The sequence below is a fragment of the Mobula hypostoma genome, chromosome 4, assembly GCF_963921235.1.
Source record: "Mobula hypostoma chromosome 4, sMobHyp1.1, whole genome shotgun sequence".
Taxonomy (NCBI): Eukaryota; Metazoa; Chordata; class Chondrichthyes; order Myliobatiformes; family Myliobatidae; genus Mobula; species Mobula hypostoma.
Genome location: NC_086100.1, coordinates 196,070,480 through 196,088,570, shown reverse-complemented (window position 1 = coordinate 196,088,570; position 18,091 = coordinate 196,070,480). Strand labels below are relative to the sequence as shown.

Below are 18,091 nucleotides of genomic sequence, written 5' to 3'. Positions count from 1 at the left end.
TTCTACTTGGAGTGAAGGCGACTGGATAGAGGTGTACAAGATAATAGGAGACAGGGATAGAGTGGACAACAAGACACTTCTTGCCAGGGTGGTATGGCTAATACCAGTGGACATAATTTTAAAGTGATTGGAGGAAAATATAGGGGGGATGTTAGAGGTAGGATTTTTAATACATGGAGAGTGGTTGGTGCATGAAATTCCCTGAGAGGGCTAGTGGCAGAGACAGATTATTAGGGACAATTAATAAACTCTTAGATAGGCACATGAATGATAGAAAACAGAGGGCTATGTAGGAGGGAAGGGTTAGATTGATCTTAGAGTAAGTTAAAGGGTTGGAACTACACTGTGGTCTGAAGGGCCTGTACTATGTTGTAGTGTTCTATGCCCTGTCAATGTTCAGATATGAAGGCCCCACCCTCCTGGAACTTCCTCCTCCTTGATCCTGTGCCAAGCTTTCTGACTTTTATGGTAGAGCCCAATTACTTTACCACTGTGAATGGACAGATCCATATGTTAAAAGATGGAAAGACATATTTTCAGAATGGTGTAGCAGTATCATAACGGATGAGGCCATTTTGTCCTCACAGGCTAATTGAAAGGCATATCTGAGTAACTTCATTTCCCAAAGGCATCTAAAATTATCTCCTCACACCCCAGCCCGGGTACTTACAGAAATATACAAAATTATGGGGAGGGCATAGACTTGGTAAATCCTGCGGAGGCTTTCTCCCCTCAGTTTGGATGAGATGAGAACTAGAGGTCATAGGTTATGGCACAGCATAAGCCTTTTGGCCCATGATGTTGTGCCAACATTTTTACTTGCTTAAAGATCAATCCAACCTTTCTCTCCCATTTTAAGAGTCTATCTAAGAGTCTGTTAAATGTATCTGACTCTACCACCACCCCTGCAAATGCGTTCCATGCACCAACCAATCTTTGTGTTAAAAAACTCCAACGTCCCTTTTATACTTTCCTCCAAACCTCAAAGTGGGGCCAACGCATGTCAACCATGTCCACCCTGTGAAAGTCTCCTGTGTCCCTTAGACCATAAGATCCTAAGACATAGGAACAGAATTAGGCCGTTCAGCCACAGAGTCTGCTCTGCCATTCCATCATGACTGATTTATTATCCCTCTCAACCCCATTCTCCAGACCAATCCAGAACCTGTTAACCTACACTTTAAACATTCCCAATGACTTGGCCTCCACAGCCATCTGCAGCAATGAATTCCACAGATTTACCACCTCATTCCTCCTCCTCGTCTCTGTTCTATCATCTTGTACACCTCTATCAAGTCAACTCTCATCCTCCTTTGCTCCTAAGGGAAAAGACCTCGCTTTTTCAAATGTTCCTCATAATATGTGCTCCCCAATCCAGGCAACATACTGGTAAATCTCCTCTGCACCCTTTCTAAAGCTTCCACATCCTTCCTATAATAATGTGACCAGAACTGAACACAATATTCCAATTGTGGTTTAACTGGGGTTTTATAGAGCTAAAACATTACTCATGGATTGTACAAGATTCAATCTGTTTTCTGATGTGCAAGCAAAATGGCACGCATCCTAAGCTGAGTAGAAGGAAGGATATACAAGAGGGCGAGAGAAAGCATGGAAGTCCTCACACACGAGATACAGAAAGCATTAAACCTGAATATAATTCAACTTGTCCATTCTATATTAGATTACAGGTGGGAATCAGAACCAGATTGATTATCACTCTCTTATTTGACTAAGATTCATCTACTTATGACATGTACATCAAAACATATAGAGTAGTGTGCTGTTTGTGTTAACAACCAGCACAACCAGTAGAGGTGCTGGCGGGAGCCCACAAGTGCCAACACACATTCTGGCGCAAACTTAGCATGCCCACAATGTTCAGCAGAACAACACAAACTGCACCAACAACAAAACAAAACAAGACAACAACGGCAAAACAAGCTCCTTCCCCAACCCTTCCACCCACCTACTTAAACCCGCAGACAGGCCTCCAACATCAGGACAGGCCGACTCTAGGCCTCCAGTCCTAGGCCCCAATTCTCAGAATTGCACCCAGACAAATTTATGTGATGTGAAATTTGCTATTTTGCAGCATGAGTACAGAGCCCAGACATAAAATTACTATAAATTACAATATAAATAAACACCGCTTAGAAAAAGGAATAATGAGGTGGTGTTCTTGGGTTCATAGACTACTCAGATTTCTGATGACAGGAAGAAGCTGTTTCAGAATCATTGAGTGTGTGTCCTCCCTGTACCTCCTCCCTGATGGGAGAACAAAGAAGGTTAATTTAGGATTAGTGTAGTGGTATGAGTGGCCTTGGATGACCAAAAGTAAATTGTTAAATGAGTTTAGTATTGTCACATGTACTGAGGTACAATGAAAAAGTATTGTTCATGCTATTAATGCGGATATTTTTATCACATCAGTAGTACATGTAAAACAATAACAGAGTGCCGGATAAAGTGTGACAGTTACAGAGACAGTGCAGTGCAGGCAGACAATAAGGTGCCAGCCCATGACGATGTAGACGGTGAGGTCAAAAGTCCACCTTGTTGTTCAAGGGTACTGTTCAACAGCTGTCCTTGAGCCTGGTGGTACATTCTTTCAGACATTTTTATATTCTGCCCAGTGGGAGAGGAGAGAATAGAGAATATCCAGGGTGGGTGATATCTTTGATTATATGGGCTGTTGTAACCATCTCTAACACCATTTGGTTTACCACCACCTCCTCCCTCTCCAGGTCCAGAATGCAGCAAATGGTCTACTCAGTGGAAAAGATCACTGGCTGTCAGTTACTGATGTAAAAGACCTGTTCATTGCCAGAGTGAAGAAAATTGCTGAAAAAAAATCCATGTAGACTACACTCAGCCTAGCAGTCAGCCATTCACCAAATTGTCATCAGAGAGAGGCTACAAGTCCATCACCACCAGGACTATACGTCATCACCAAAGCTTTTTCCTGTAGCTATCCAGCTTTCCAACAAAACTCATTCAGGTATAATACCCTAACTGCCCCTGCACAAAATCTGAAAAATAACCTTTCCTGCTTTTCGTTTTCTGTTGATAATTATTGATTCTACTCATATGTTCACATTCATTTCAGTTTGATTATTGATGTTTGCGCGTGTGACTGTTCTGCTATTAGTCGGTTGCTCTTGGCTGTTTGCACAATTGCCTTGTAAAGTGTTGGTTGCTATTGTGTTGTCGCAGGACCACAATCAAATCTGGTACATTTCACATGCTGGCAATAAAGTGATTCTGATTCTGATTTACCAAGGCAGCGGGAGGTACAGACTGAGTCCTTGGAGAGGAGGCTGGTGCCTGTGATGTGCTGAGCTGTGTCCACAACTCTCTGCAGTTCCTTGTGCTCATGTGCAGAGCAGCTCTTGTAACAAGCCATTATGCACCTGGATAGGATGCTTTCTATGATGCATTTATAAGAATTGATGAGTATCAAAGGGGGCAGATCCAATTTCTTTAGCCTCCTGAGGACTTACTTCCATACCTAATCACTCTATGGCTCTATAAATGTAGTTAGAACACAGTAAGTAGATCATTATAGCACAGTACAGGCCCTTTGGTCCATGATGTTGTGTCAATTTATATAAGTCTAACCCTTCCCACTTGCATAAAGTCTCTTCATCATCATCATTATGTGCTGCGTTGAATGACATGGGCAATCATGGTCTTTTCTTGACCATGATTGCTATTAGCATACTTTTCTACAGAAGTGGTTTGCCATTGCCTTTTTCTGGGCAGTGTCTTTACAAGGTGGATGACCCCAGCCGTAATCAATACTCTTCAGAGATTGTTTGCCTGGTGTCAGTGGTCACATAACCATGACTTATGATATGCACCAGCTGCTCATACAACCATCCACCATCTTCTCCCGTGGCTTCACATGACCTTGATCGGGGGGGGCAAAGCAGGTGCTGCATCTTGCGCAAGGGTAATCTTCAGGCTAACAGAGGGGAAAAAGTACCTTTTACACCTCCTTTGGTAGAGACGTATCTCCACCCCGATACACAAGAGTCTCTTACATGTCTCTGTTGAACTAACCTCTACCATCATCCCTTGGTAGGCTGTTCCATGCACCAGCTACTCTCTGTGTAAAAGAATTTATCTCTGACATCACTCCTATACTTTCATCCACTCAACTTAAAATTACGCACCCTTGCATTAGCCGTTTCCACCCTGGGATAAAAGTCTCCGGATCTTCTTCTTCTTCTTCATGTGCATTGCACGTTACATGCTTGGGCGATCATGGCTCTCCACATCGAACGATCCCTCGCAGTGTCAATGATGCCTCGCACACTAAGATCTGTTAGTTCTTTCACAGTGTCCATATATTTTCTTCTTTGCCTTCCTCTGCCGCGTTTCCCAGGCATACGGCCTTGTAATGTAAGGCATTCTATTTCTCCCTTTCTGATGACATGGCCCAGGAATTTAAGTTTCCTCTCATTTAATGTTCTCATTAAAGATCTTTTTATATGGGCACATTGGAGTACTGTCTCATTAGTTACCCTATCTCTATATGATATTTTCAGCATTCTTCTGTTGCTTCTAAAGTCTCTGGATATCCACTCAACTTATGCCTCTTATCAGCTTGTACACCTCTGTCAAGTCATCTCTCTTCACACAAAGAGAAAAGTCCTAGCTCCTCATAACTTGACATAAGACACAATGCTCCTTGCCACCTTCTTCTCATTTCTCCTTTTCCCTAATTTCCTTCTTATTCCATCTTTCTTCATCTGTTCTCCTAACCCTTTGCCTCTTCCTTTAACCCCACTAACCTCCCTATAATGAGCCAACCAGAGCTGAACACAATACTCCAAGTGCCGTCTAACCAGGGTTTTATAGAGCTGCAACATTACCTTCTGGCTCTTGAACTCCTGAGGGATCTATGAACGTGAACCCCAAGATCCCTCTATAAGTGTGGATCAAATGGCCTTTTCCTTTTTTGAAAGCATGGTATTCAAGTGAACTGCAATACAGTAGCGGCAATCCATCGACAACTCCAGTGACTCCGTTCTGTGCCTTTAAAAGATACAGTGTGCTCCACAAAAAGGTTGGGATTTATCTCAAGTATTTCCTGCTTCCATTCATTTGTAAAGAACAAACTATAGCCATTTTTGACCAAAAAACACAGCCGGAACAAAAGGGGTATTAACGTCTAAATGACACGGATTGCGGCTGATTTTAATGAGAAGATATTTTTCCCTGCGTACAAAACAACTATTTACAATTTTGGCTTTTGTTTGAAAGTTTCCAATCGCTGCAACCTTAAGTGGCTCTATAATCCCTGACATCTTAATGCTCTTTATCTGATATTGGTGCTGGTATTAAAATCGCTCGGGAGGTGGCTACTGGGCAGTAGCAGCAATGGTGTTTCAGCTTTGAGGAAACGGTGTCCACAGCAACTGGGAAATAACTGATGGACAGTTCGCCATTCTAAGGCCCCAGCTGGGACCAGCGTCCTGGCAAATCCGAACAAGAGCTCCACAAAGGACTTTAGACTAAAAGAGGGTAGAATACATTATGTGGAGATGAGGGTCATGCAGCGACTGAGGATGGCTGTCCAGATAATGTGAGAGAAGTATATAAGGAAGAAACAATCTGTTCAAGCTGAACAGGACATGAGTGAACAATAACCAGAGATTAAAATTAAATGTTCCAATTTTGAATGCTACAAACCGTTTGCAATAAGTAAATAAGAGAGTCATAGTGTGCTACAGCACAATAAAATAGCCTTTTCTTCCATGACCTTCACCACTGGATTCTCACGCCTCAGATATGAGAACCTAATTGAATTTCATCGGATGCCTTTTCATTCAAATAGTCATAGAGAACTACAGCACAGAAACAAGCCCTGCAGCTTATCTCCTCCCTATCGAACTGTTATTCTGCCCAGTCCCATCAATCTGCATCTGGCCCATAGCCGTCCATACCACTCCTATCCATGTACTTACCCAAACTTCTCTTAAATGATGAAAGCGAATCTGCTTCTATCACTTTCATTGGCAGTTCATGCCACACTCACACCACCATTTGAGGGAAGATATTCCCCTTAAACATTTCACCTTTCACTCTTAACCTATGACCTCTAGCTGTAGTCTCACCCAACTTCAGAAGGAAAAGCCTGCCTGCATTTACCCTATCTATACCCCAGATAATTTTGTGTACCTCTATCAAATCTCCCCCTCCCACCCCCATCCTCCTACGCTCCAGGGAATAAAGTCCTAACCTTTGCCTTATAGATCAGTTTCTCAAGACCCAGCAACGCCCTTGTAAATTTTCTCTGCACTCTTTCAATCTTACTACAAAAGTAGTGGATACAGCCCAGTCTATTGCAGGTAGAGCCTTCCTCGTCATTAAACGTATCTAGAAGTAGTACTGTTGCAAGAAAGCAGCATCCATCATTAAAAACCTCCACCATCTAGGCCATGCTCCTTTCTCACTAACTGCATTAGGAAGAAGGTACAGGAGTCACAAATTTGTGAAGGCCAAATTTGCAAGCAACTGACTCAATGTTTAGGAAATATGTAGAGGAGGAAGCAGTCAATTTATCCCCTGAAGTGCATTCATTCTAACCCTAACCCTACACTCAATACGTACACTCACTCACTGAGTGTATGTTTGTGGTCATCTGCTGTTGTAGCCCAATCCACTTCAAGGTTTGATGTGTTGTGCATTCAGAGATACTCTTCCATTGTAACGTGTGGTTATCTGAGTTACTGTCACCTTCTTGTCAGCTTGAACCAGTCTGGCCATTCTCCTTCAACCTCTCTCATTAACAAGGCTTTTTTACTCACAGAACTGTCATTCACTGTTTTTTGCACCATTCTCTGTAAACTCGAGAGACTGTTGTGCATGAAAATCCCAGCAGGTCAGCAGTTTCTGAGATACTCAAACCACCCTGTCTGGCACCAACAATCACTCCACGGTCAAAGTCACTTAGATTACATTTCTTCCCCATTCTGATGCTCGAACTGAACACCAAATGAACCCCTTCACCATGTCCGCATGCTTTTATGTGTTGAGCTACTGCCACATGATTGGCTGATTAGATATTTGCACTGTAGAGCAGGTGTACAGGTGTACCTAATAAAGTGGCCACCAAGTGCATATACAGTACTTACCTTTTGCTCACATCTCTTAATAGCTCATATTAAAAAAAAAATCAATCATAGATTTGAAGTTAATCTTTGACACTTCTACCACACTCTACCTTTGGAAATTTTTGTAGCTTCAATCCTTTAAAGCTTAGCTCTCATGCATAGATCATCACACACAAAATGCTGGAGGAACTCAGCAGGTCCAGCAGTATCAACGGTGAGGAATAAACATTTTGGGCCAAGACCCTTCATCAGAAAGAAGAAGCAAGAATAGGAAGGCAGGGGTTAGGGGAAGGAGTACAAGCTGACTGGTGATCGATGACAGTCTATTAGACATAGGAGCAGAATTAGGCCGCTCAACCCAACGAGTCTGCTCTGCCAATCCACCATGGCTGATTTATCAACCGTCTCAAATCTATTCTCAGTTCCAGACTCTCCAACTAACAGAATAGTCTCTCCCCATCAACCCCAACAGTTCTTTAGGGGAAAAGATGGAGAAAAAGCCTTGATAATGGAGGGCGATATACAGAAAAAAGTAAAATCAGTATGAATGGCAAATAAGAGATAACAAGGAACAAGACATGTTGAATGCGGTAACAGTCAACTCAGAAAAGCAACAAAACTCTTGAACAGAGCTTCAGATCAAGAAACTGCGAGGAGATTGCTATAACGTGATAATTGGGAAATGAAGGTTGTTGTGAAATTAGGTTTGATTTAGCAGTTTATGGCAAATGGAAGTAGCTAGTCACAGTTGCATATTAGTTAGTGTGACAGCTGGGGTCGTTCCAGAGTTCAGAGTTCAATTCCATCGCTATCAGTAAGGAGTTTGTTTGTTCTCTCTGTGAATGCCTGGGTTTCCTTTGGGTGCTCCGGTTTCCTCCCACAATCCAAGAAGTACCGGTTAGAAGGTTAGTTGGTTGTTGTAAATTGTCCTGTGATTAGGCTCAGGTTAAATGAGTGGGTTGCTGGGCAGTGCAGCTCATTGAGCGGGAAGCGCCATCTCTAAACAAAATAAAGTGAACACAGGAGATTCTGCAGATACTAGAAATCCAGAGCAACAAACACAAAGTGCTGGAGGAACTCAGCAGGTCAGGCAGCATCTATGGAGAAGAATAAAGGGCTGACATTTTGAGGGCACTCCTGATGAAGGTTTTCAGCTCAAAACGTTAACTCTTTATTCCTCTTCATACATGCTGCCTGACCTGTTGAGTTCCTCCAGCACTTTTGTGTGTGCTACTCTGAGTGGACTAGTTGGGTCGACAGGCCTGTTTACATGCTGTATAAGTAGATGACTGTAAAAGCCGAAAACTCTGTAAACACTCAACGGGTCAAGATGGAATATAGTTAATGTTTGCAGTATAGGAGGCTGGAAATTTGAGGCAGAGTTTGATAGATTCTTGAGTGGTCAGAGCACGAAGGGATATGGGAGGAGATTGGGCTGACAAGAAAATTGGATCAGCCATGATGAAATGGCAGAGCACTCGATGGGCCAAATGGCCTAATTCAGTCCCTATAATTTTATGGATATATATAACTCAGGTTCATGGGTCGAGGAGAGAGAGAGTGTGTAAATGGAAATGTCTAGTGCCCTACTGTCAAAGTTCAAAGCTCAAAATAAGCTTATAATTAAAGTACGTATATGTCACCATTTGCTACCCTGAGACTCATTTTCTTGCAGGCATTTACAGTAAATACAAAAAAATAAATAACAGAATCAATGAAAATCTACACACAAATATAGACAAACAAGCAATGCGCCTAAGAAGACACATAGGCAAAGGCAAATGCATAGGCAAAAGAAAACGACAAACAAACACTACAGAGAACATGAGTTGCAGTTCCTGAAATTGAGTCCATAGGTTGCGTTTAGTGAAAACTACAGTCAGCAGGAAAGGTCATTGGCTGCAGTCTACCGTCGTTACAGGACTTGTCTGTGTCCAGGACAAAGAAGCTGGCAGGAAAAGTCATTGCAGACATGACCCACCCCGCAAATTGCCTTCTTCAAAAGCTCTTAGTGTTGAAGTGAGTGAAGTTATCTATGCTGGTTCAGGAGCCCGATGGTTGTAAGGTAATAACTATTCCTGAATTCCAGGACAGCAAATTTCAGAGCCTCACTATTCCCTGTGGTGAAAAAGATTCCCCCTCCGCTCCACTCTTACCTTTCTACCGATTAATTTAAATCTGAGTTAATGACCCCGCTATGAAGGGAAATCGTTCTGGGGGCCACTCCATGTCCCAGGAGGTGGGAGTGTATGCTCAAAGGGGCACTGAGAATGATTGAAAGGTTTCCTGTGGCGCCATTGAGCTGAGTCCCGAAGCGATGGAGAACCGAGACACTGAGAATCGCCCAGACCCCACCAGCTCCGGCTCAGAAGTCTGGCGCCGCCTTTAGAATCTGCAGCCTGACCGGCGCAGGAGGAGAATTCCTTAAGACTCAAGAGTTTGTGACAAAGCAGTTCAGCTATTTAGCTCGTTGCAGCTTTGAGGAAAAGAACAAAATCTCTTTAACAAAACTAATAGGGTCAGCACTTGCAGCATTTTCAAAACATAATCACATGCTAAGAAAACAAGTGTTGTAATGACCCCAAAAGCTAAAAGCATGATTGACATAATGTTGGAAGGTTGGAGTTCCCTGGCAGGCAGTGAATGTGGAATTGACAGCAATTTGTTATATTCCTTATTGGGCACATTATGCCCACTGGGTATCTTTCAACACAGTGGAAAATCTGCCAACTTGCACTGTGGAACTCCCAAACACAAGAGATTCTGCAGGTGCTGGAAATCCAGAGTAACGCACACAAAATGCTGGAGGAACTCAGCAGGTCAGACAGCACCTATAGAGAGGAATAGAGTCGACACTTTGGGCCGAGATCCTTTGTCAGGCCTCCCCTTCAAGGAGTCCTGATGAAGGGTCACGGCATGAAGCATCAGTTCTTTTCTCTTCCCTGTAGATGATGCTGAACGGGGCACTGAAATGGTTCATCTGTGGAACTCCTGACCAGATCTCACAACTTTATTGATACATATAACATAAAGAAGTACACCACAGTACAGGTCCTTCAGCCCGCAATGTTGTGCTGACCCTTTCTCCTACTCCAAGGTCCATCTAACCCATCCCTCCCATATAACCCTCTATTTTTCTATCATCCGTGTGCTTATCTAAGAGTTTCTTAAATGTTCCTAATGTATCTGCCTCTACCACCACCCCTGGAAGCTGTAATCTGATGTTTCAGCTCTTGTGCTCAATGCCCTGACTGTTAAAGGCCTTGATCAGATTATTAATCAGTTCACGGACGCTTAATCAGTTCCCCTCAGGATCCTATTAAATACGTCCCTCTTGCCTTAAAGGTATACCATCTACTTCTAGATTCCAAACCCCTTGTCTGTGTGCATTCTGCACTGTCCCATAGATCCACACCTAGATCGCAGCTCTTCATATCCCTCCCATCCATGTACTTATCCAAACATCTCTTTAATGTTGCAATTGAACCTGCAACCACCACTTTTGCTAGTAGCTTGTTCCATACACATACCACCCTCTGGGTGAAAAAGTTCCCCCTCAGGTTCCCCTTTAACATTTCACCTTTCATCCTTAACCCATGGCCTCTGTCGCGAACCTCAATCCCTTTCTCAGTTTTCAGGTTCTGGTCACAGTACAGTTTTCACCTCTTGCAACAGGGTAATCACATTAGCAGAGAAGAGTGCTAAACTCCAGCTGAACTGAGCCAATCTAATGAGCGCAGTGCCACTCTGAGCTTTTCCATGTTGGTTGTTTGTCAGTCTTTGTCCACTTATGCATAGTTTTTTGCAAGATTTCAAGTTCCAGTTCAATTTCATTGTCATTCAACCATACACATGTATACAGCTAAACAAAACACTGTTCCTCTGGGGCCAAGATGCAAAACACAGTTACATATAGTCAGACACAGCACATACAGTTATGATCCAGCACAAACAGTCACAGAATAATATTAGCACAAGTCTCGGAGTGGTATTGCCTGAAGATTATAAACATAAAAGATTCTGCCCATGTTGGAAATCCAAAGTAACACACACAAAATGCTAGTCTTGGCCCGAAAAGTTGAATGTTTATTTCTTTTCATCGATGCTGCCTGACCCATTGAGTTCCTCCAGCATTTTGAGTACAGGCCTGACAATTGACAGGTTGACATAAAGTGTGAGGCACCTGTTTATATCATTGTCACCAACATCATCATCATTATGTGCCCTGTCGTATGACGTGGGCGATCGTGGTTTCATGACTACGATTGTTTTTGGCAGTTTTCTACAAAAGTGGTCTGCTATTGTCTTCTTCTGGGCAGTGTCAAGACAGGTGACCCCAGCCATTATCAATACTCCAGAGATTATCTGCCAGGCATTAGTGGTCATATAACCAGGACTTGTGATATGCAACAGCTGTTCATTTGACCATCCACCACCTGCTCCCAGGATTCATGTGACCCTGACTGGGGCGGTGGGGGTGTAAAGAGGTGCTACATCTTGTCCAAGGGCAAGCTGCAGGGGAGCAGAGGGAAGGGGTGCCTTACACCTCCTTTGGTTGAGGTGCATCTCCACACCACCACCCTGCATGTTTATGTAAGACAGTATAATACTGACATTATTACAATAAAAGAAGCAATCACGTAAAAATGTGAAACAGCAGCAATAGAAGATGAAAAGTGACCAGCACTAGATGAGTCTGTGAGTTGGGGAGTGGGGGTTAGGCAGCAGGGCATTCAGACAGGGTGTCCATGTGTGCTGGGTGACAGCAGGGTGTTCAGACAGGGTGTCCATGTGTGCTGGGTGACAGCAGGGTGTTCAGACAGGGTGTCCATGTGTGCTGGGTGACAGCAGGGTGTTCAGACAGGGTGTCCATGTGTGCTGGGTGACAGCAGGGTGTTCAGACAGGGTGTCCATGTGTGCTGGGTGACAGCAGGGCATTCAGACAGGGTGTCCATGTGTGCTGGGTGACAGCAGGGCATTCAGACAGGGTGTCCATGTGTGCTGGGTGACAGCAGGGCATTCAGACAGGGTGTCCATGTGTGCTGGGTGACAGCAGGATGTTCAGACAGGGTGTCCATGTGTGCTGGGTGACAGGGTGTTCAGACAGGGTGTCCATGTGTGCTGGGTGACAGCAGGGCATTCAGACAGGGTGTCCATGTGTGCTGGGTGACAGCAGGGTGTTCAGACAGGGTGTCCATGTGTGCTGGGTGACAGCAGGATGTGCATACAGGGTGTCCCTGTGTGCTGGGTGACAGCAGGGTGTTCAGACAGGGTGTCCATGTGTGCTGGGTGACAGCAGGGTGTTCAGACAGGGTGTCCATGTGTGCTGGGTGACAGCAGGGTGTTCAGACAGGGTGTCCATGTGTGCTGGGTGACAGCAGGGTGTTCAGACAGGGTGTCCATGTGTGCTGGGTGACAGCAGGCTGTTCAGACAGGGTGTCCATGTGTGCTGGGTGACAGCAGGGTGTTCAGACAGGGTGTCCATGTGTGCTGGGTGACAGCAGGGTGTTCAGACAGGGTGTCCATGTGTGCTGGGTGACAGCAGGGCATTCAGACAGGGTGTCCATGTGTGCTGGGTGACAGCAGGGCATTCAGACAGGGTGTCCATGTGTGCTGGGTGACAGCAGGGCATTCAGACAGGGTGTCCATGTGTGCTGGGTGACAGCAGGATGTTCAGACAGGGTGTCCATGTGTGCTGGGTGACAGGGTGTTCAGACAGGGTGTCCATGTGTGCTGGGTGACAGCAGGGCATTCAGACAGGGTGTCCATGTGTGCTGGGTGACAGCAGGGTGTTCAGACAGGGTGTCCATGTGTGCTGGGTGACAGCAGGGCATTCAGACAGGGTGTCCATATGTGCTGGGTGACAGCAGGCTGTTCAGACAGGGTGTCCATATGTGCTGGGTGACAGCAGGGTGTTCAGACAGGGTGTCCATGTGTGCTGGGTGACAGCAGGATGTGCATACAGGGTGTCCCTGTGTGCTGGGTGACAGCAGGGTGTTCAGACAGGGTGTCCATGTGTGCTGGGTGACAGCAGGATGTGCATACAGGGTGTCCATGTGTGCTGGGTGACAGCAGGATGTGCATACAGGGTGTCCCTGTGTGCTGGGTGACAGCAGGGTGTTCAGACAGGGTGTCCATGTGTGCTGGGTGACAGCAGGGTGTTCAGACAGGGTGTCCATGTGTGCTGGGTGACAGCAGGGTGTTCAGACAGGGTGTCCATGTGTGCTGGGTGACAGCAGGCTGTTCAGACAGGGTGTCCATGTGTGCTGGGTGACAGCAGGGTGTTCAGACAGGGTGTCCATGTGTGCTGGGTGACAGGGTGTTCAGACAGGGTGTCCATGTGTGCTGGGTGACAGCAGGATGTGCATACAGGGTGTCCATGTGTGCTGGGTGACAGCAGGCTGTTCAGACAGGGTGTCCATGTGTGCTGGGTGACAGCAGGCTGTTCAGACAGGGTGTCCATGTGTGCTGGGTGACAGGGTGTTCAGACAGGGTGTCCATGTGTGCTGGGTGACAGCAGGATGTGCATACAGGGTGTCCATGTGTGCTGGATGACAGCAGGGTGTTCAGACAGGGTGTCCATGTGTGCTGGGTGACAGCAGGGTGTTCAGACAGGGTGTCCATGTGTGCTGGGTGACAGCAGGATGTGCATACAGGGTGTCCATGTGTGCTGGGTGACAGCAGGATGTGCATACAGGGTGTCCATGTGTGCTGGGTGACAGCAGGATGTGCATACAGGGTGTCCATGTGTGCTGGGTGACAGCAGGATGTTCAGACAGGGTGTCCATGTGTGCTGGGTGACAGCAGGATGTTCAGACAGGGTGTCCATGTGTGCTGGGTGACAGCAGGGTGTTCAGACAGGGTGTCCATGTGTGCTGGGTGACAGCAGGGTGTTCAGACAGGGTGTCCATGTGTGCTGGGTGACAGCAGGGCATTCAGACAGGGTGTCCATGTGTGCTGGGTGACAGCAGGGTGTTCAGACAGGGTGTCCATGTGTGCTGAGTGACAGTAGGGTGTTCAGACAGGGTGTCCATGTGTGCTGGGTGACAGCAGGGTGTTCAGACAGGGTGTCCATGTGTGCTGGGTGACAGCAGGGCATTCAGACAGGGTGTCCATGTGTGCTGGGTGACAGCAGGGTGTTCAGACAGGGTGTCCATGTGTGCTGAGTGACAGTAGGGTGTTCAGACAGGGTGTCCATGTGTGCTGGGTGACAGTAGGGTGTTCAGACAGGGTGTCCATGTGTGCTGGGTGACAGCAGGATGTTCAGACAGGGTGTCCATGTGTGCTGGGTGACAGCAGGATGTTCAGACAGGGTGTCCATGTGTGCTGGGTGACAGCAGGGTGTTCAGACAGGGTGTCCATGTGTGCTGGGTGACAGCAGGGTGTTCAGAAGTCCCACAGCCTAGGGAAAGAAAGTGCTACCCAGCCTGACAGTTCTGGATCTTATGCTGTGATACCTTCTGCCTAACAGGATCATAGGAGATATGAGAGGAAGGAAGAGTGGAATTCTATTGTATTGGGCCCAATAAGTGGCTCTCTGTGGAATTTTATTTGATAACACACATGAAACAGCCAGGGAACAGAGTAAACACCAAACACTCTGCTGCAGATACTCAACAGGGAGCGCAGCATGTATGGTGGGAAAGGAACTCTGAGTGTTTTGGGTCCAAGCCCTACATCATTACTGTGTGGAGATATACAGCTGACGTGCAGACTGATAGGATAAATTAGATCGGCAACATACTCTGCACAGACGTGGTAGGCCGAAGGGGCAGTTTCTGTGCTGTACTGTTCTACTTTAAAACACAGTAAAAATTCCAGTTATTATTTTCCCATCCTGGGAGTGAAAGGGTTAATGCATGAAGAGCACTTGATGCCTCTGGGCTTGCACTCACTGGAATTTAGCAGAATGGGGGGGGGAGAGGGGAATCTCTTTGGAACCTATCAAATATTGAAAGCCCTAGATTTGTAGACGTGGAGAGGATGTTTCCTAACAGCGCGAAAGTTCAAGACCAAAGGACACAGCCTCAGAGTAGACAAACGTCCATTGAGAACAGAGACGAGAAGGAATTCCTTTAGCCAGGGGGTGGTGAATCTGTGGAACTCATTGCCACAGATGGCTGTGGATTCAAAGTCATTGAGTGTATTTAAAACAGAGATTGACAGGTTCTTGATCAGTCAGGGTATCAAAGGTTACAGGGAGAAGGCAGGAGAATGGGATTGAGAGGGATAATAAATCAGCCATGATAGAATGGCAGAGCAGACTCAATAGGCTGAATGGCCTAAATCTGCTCCTATCTCTTATGGTCAAATACTTTGATAGTAAAGTTACACTGAAATTTGAACACATCACACTGTATCTACAACATCAAATTTGCACTTGTGAAGTCTGGTACATAAGACCACATTCCCATCTCAGTATTGTTGGCTTTGCAGTTTCGTAACTCTACAAGGATCCTACATTGTCTGATCCTATGTCTCCTCATTCTAAGGACTCGATTTCATTTTTTACCAACAGAGCCACGCCACCCCCTCTGCCTACCTACCTGCCCTTTTGACACAATGTGTTTGCTTGGAAGTTAAGCACCCAACAGTAATCTTCTTTCAGCCACAGCTCAGTGATACCCACAACATCATACCTGACAATCTCTGATTGCGCTACAAGATTATCCACCTTATTCCATATGTAACCCTCTCAGTGGGCTCGAATACAAACTTGGCTCTCCTTCCCATGGCATTCTGCCGCATGTTCCCTTCCAACCCACTCCACAGCTCCCGCCAAAAGACCCCAAACCAGACTAGTGTCCTTCAGAAAACTCTCCACAGCTCTCTAGAACCTCCTCTCACATTCCACAAACCTGACTGGCTGACTCACATTCCTAAGCTGGACAACAGGAATCCTTATCTTAGCTAAAGACAAAACACACTTTCCAGCATGGCTTACTGCTTTTACAAAAAACTGATAATGTAAACTACCTCACAGCATATACTGTGTGCGTTCAAATACAACACTTTCAGTCTTGAATTCATTATTCTTTTCAATTTTGCCTCCACGTTACTCTTTAACTCATCCCACAGACTGCAATTTTGTCCTATCATCAGCCTGTCCTTCCTTACAGTCTCACTACGCACTGCGACTAGTTGTAAGCCAACTGCCCCATCCTCAGCCCTGGCACTCTGGTTCCCATCCCCCTGCAAATTAGCTTAAGCACTCCCCAGCAGCTCTAGCAAACCTGCCGCAAGGATATTGGTCCCCCTCTGGTTCAGGTGTAACCCTAACTTTTTGTACAGGTCATAAATTCCCAATATTCCAGAAATCTGAAACCTTCTCCCCTGCACCAGTTCCTCAGCCACTCATTCATCTGTACTATCATCCTATTCCTGCCCTGACTAGCACGTGGCACTGGGAGTAATCCAGACACACTACCTTGGAGGTCCTGCTCTTCAACCTTTTCCATAACTCCCTATACTCACTGCGCATGACCTCTTCCTCCTTTCTACCTATGTCATTGGTGCCAATGTGCACCATGACCTCTAGCTGCTTACCCTCCCTCTTAAGAATATCGTGCAGCCACTCTGACCTTAGCATCAAGGAGGCAACGTCTCTTTCTCAGCCACAAAAAATCCTGTTCATTCCCCTAACTATCGATTCTCCTATCATTATTGCTCTGCCTGACTTTATCTTTCCCTGAGGGTCTGCCACAGAGCCACTGGCCTGGCAGCTACTGTGCCCGGATAGGTAACCCCCTCCCCAACCCCCACAGGTATCCAAAGGGTATCCTTGTTGCAGAGGGGAATGGCTACCAGGGGAAATGCACTGACTGCCTACTCCGCTCACTTCTCCTGGTGGTCACCCATCTACTATCTGAAACCTGAACTCTGGATGTGACCATCTCAATAAATTCTCATCTATGAGGTTTTCGGCCTCACAGGTTGTCCTGAATGCATCCAGCTCCAGCTCCAGCTCCAGTTCTCTGACCTGGCAAGTCAGGAGCTGAAGTTGGCTGCTCTTCCTGCAGATGTAGGGAGACCGTTAGGTACCCTGAAATCCCACATCTCATAGCAGGAGCATTCCACTGTCTTAACTACCATCCTGCCTATGCTGGTTATAACTTTGTAGAAGTTAACTAAATGACTCCTAATGACTCAGCAGCTATGGCCTCTGTCTAATCTCCGCTGAAGCCTGTTGAGCCAAAATCTGACCACTCCAACAACAGCTGTTCCACTTACATGTCCTTTCTTTTCATTGACTCAAATAAGGCTCATACCTGACGAAACTTACAAGGATACAGTATATGCAAACTGTATTCAAGATCTAAAGCAACTAACAATCAGCTGGAGGAACTCAGCGGATCGAGCAGTATTAGCGAAAGTGGGGGGGACTCACAGGGAATATTCAACGTTTGGGTCAAAACCCTGTATCAGGGCCTGCACCCACTTGACCACTGAGTACCTCCTGCAGATTGTTCATTGCTCCAGATTCCAGCATCTACCGTCTCTCGTGTCTCTAGTATTCAAGATTTCATCTGCTTCTTTATAAGGATTCCCAGATTAACCCAAGTGAATGGAAAGTTGGAGTTGCTGCTGTTCTCAATGGTGACAGGACAGTGGAAAACTGAACCACCATGAGGAGGGGTTTTATGGGAGAAAATAACTAATCCTTTTGGCATGCACAGCACTGTGCATCAGTCTTAAGTACAGAAACAAACGTTTGTATATAGCTAAGGTGCCTAAGGCTTTTACACAGAACTACATTTATCAACATGGAGCAGACAGCAAGACTGTAAATCTGCGGGAGCAAAGGATTTTGGGAATGGCGAGGGTAGAGTGCCACAGGTGGATGTGGGACAGGTGGCAGAGAAGGAGTGCCAAGAGCAGGGAAGGGTGGCACGGTGCAGACACTCCCAGCCCTGAGACTCCAGGCAAGGTCATTTCATTCCAGACAATTAGTTTATAGATCATTACAG

The 18,091-nt window shown here is 45.8% G+C and overlaps 1 protein-coding gene across 2 annotated transcripts in view; it reads right to left on the bottom strand.

Annotated features, from left to right (window-relative positions):
• The window catches only part of exoc6b (exocyst complex component 6B), an 899,778-nt gene that overhangs the window by 389,783 nt on the left and 491,904 nt on the right, over nt 1-18,091 (bottom strand). The gene's annotated exons all lie outside the window — the stretch shown is intronic.